The sequence below is a fragment of the Solanum dulcamara genome, chromosome 12 (genome assembly GCF_947179165.1).
Source record: "Solanum dulcamara chromosome 12, daSolDulc1.2, whole genome shotgun sequence".
NCBI lineage: Eukaryota > Viridiplantae > Streptophyta > Magnoliopsida > Solanales > Solanaceae > Solanum > Solanum dulcamara.
The window spans coordinates 17,867,026-17,869,411 of NC_077248.1; the positions used below are offsets into that span (position 1 = coordinate 17,867,026).

Genomic DNA, 2,386 nt, shown 5'->3' on the forward strand with positions numbered 1-2,386 from the left:
ATCAGGTGTTTGGAGTTTGCAAATGGGTTGCATCTAAGACCCGTAAACTTGTCTATGAGCCATAACATGGACTCATCCTGCAGGTCTCAAAACCTGCAAACGCGAGAGCCTCAGGGCTTTGGTTATGAGTCATTTTTACGACTTGTAATAGTTCCTACGGGTCGTCCTGTCAAGTCATAGACTTGACCCTAAGGGACCTCTAAAACATGGCCTCTGATGCTGGGTTACGAGTGGTTATTATGATTGGTAAACACTCTTACACTCATCCTGTTCAGTCGTATGGTGTCACCTGAGGTTGGTTCTGAACGAACTCTTGGGACTCACTCTATGACTCACTCTTATGATTCGTAGAAGTCCATACGAGTCATAAAGGGACTCGTAAACATGAGTCATTTAGAAATTTTGAGAATTTTCTTCTTGGCTCCAACTTTCCGACTTTCGGAGTGTTACACCTAAATATTAGAAATCTTACCTCTTTGGAGTTATGAAAGATTTAATAGTTAAACTTTAATTAATTTAAAGTCTTAAATATTGATATAATAATTAGTTGATAAATTTGTCCAATCTAAAATCTATTTTTAAGGGTTAAAAAGATGAAAAATATTGGAATTGGTTAATAGTTTATTTGTTAGTTAATTATCTTGTAATGGCCACTCTATAGGCTAATTAGTTAAAGTCAAATTAGTTAGCAGATGTGGACCACCAAGTCAGTTAGTTTGTTAGAACTGAGTCGGCTAGTGGTGTGTATAAAGCATAGAAGCTACTATATCTGAAATCAGTTGAAGTGAATAAGATTCCTCTCTCTTCTTCTCCCTAATTGATCCATTCTCGTAGTAAAGTTTCAATATGAGCTCTTAATCTAGATTCGATTCAACTGCGCAAGATTGATCTTCTCTCTTCCTCCATTGGAAATCCTTTATTGAAATAGAGGAAATGATGAACACTAGAGAATCAGTTGCAACTGCAATTTGAGATGATACTCTTGATGATTTCGAAAGAACAGGAAATCATCCACTCAACCTTCATCCATCGGATACTCCTAGATGTGTCCTTACCACGGTACAATTTACCGAAATGGAGAATTACTCTCTATGGAGAAGATCTATGTTGATCAATCTTCGTGCAAAGATTAAGTTAGGGTTTGGGAACATACAAGATGATTGATTACAAACTGGAATTGGAGGAGGAACGGGAGAAATGTAATTGTTTTGTACTTGCATGAATCATGAATACCGTCTCTAAGGATATGAAAAGATCTTAAGGTCAAATTCGACAAGGTTGATGGATTAAGGATCTATCACCTCCACAGAGAAATATGCACACTTCATCAAGGTAATTTGACCGTCTCTATTTATGTTACAAAATTATGACTATTATGGGATGAATTTGATACTTTTTTGCCTCCGCCATTATGCAATTGTGACAAATCAAGAACCTATGTGAATCATTTAGCCTACCTAAGACTATTTGCATTTCTGATGGGATTGAGTGAGGTTTATGGTCAATAACGAAGCTAAATACTGATGATGAGTCCCTGCCAAGTGTTAGTAAGGCATATTCTATGATAATGGCAGAGAAAAGCCAGCGAACAACAATATATACTCATTCTAGAAAAGAAATCCCGGACTCAGCTATCCTATATACAGGGAAAGGACATTCTCAAAGAAATATGAGGAATCCTCAAATGAAGAAAAAAATTGGGATAAGATTTATGTGTAAACTACAGGGCCATGTTAAACTTGGTTGCAACAGGTTAAATAACTATCCATCTGACTGGAAGTTCAAGAAGAAACATGAGAGAGCTCGACCAATATATGATCAAGGTGGGACTAGTCAGATGCAAGGAAAGCAGGTTGCTGACAAACCATATCAAAGCATGGCAAATCAAATGAGACTTGAGCAAACAACAATAGTACCATATGTATTTACACAAGTTTACATACAAGAAAATTTCCAAGGACCTCAAGAATTATTAGATATGGAGGCTCAACCTATTTTCACTCCAGGACAGTATTAATAAATTCTACGTATGTTGGAAAAGGAAGAAGCAAAAGTAGCAAGAGTTAATATGGAAAATATGGCATGTATAACTAGCCTTACTACTATAACACTCTATTTAAATGTTATAAATGAGAGTTGAATAGTTGATTCAGGTGCTACTTGTCACATGACTTTAAACTAGATAGATTAAGTTCTGTTTCTAGCCTTAGTGATTGTATGGATAGGATAGTTCATTTACCAAATGGGGAGACCATCTTAGTGACACATTCTAGGAGTTGTAGAACACCTGGTGGTGGTTTATTAGAAAATGTCTTGGTAATTTCTGCATTTAAGTTTGACTTTCTCTTAGTATCACAACTAACAAGGCAATTGAAATGCTCAGTTA

At 36.2% G+C, this 2,386-nt stretch overlaps 1 pseudogene; it reads left to right on the plus strand.

The window, feature by feature from the left end:
* The first annotated feature begins 933 nt into the window (after window positions 1-933).
* Window positions 934-2,042, plus strand: LOC129877000 (uncharacterized; annotated as a pseudogene).
* Window positions 2,043-2,386: the final 344 nt, after the last annotated feature.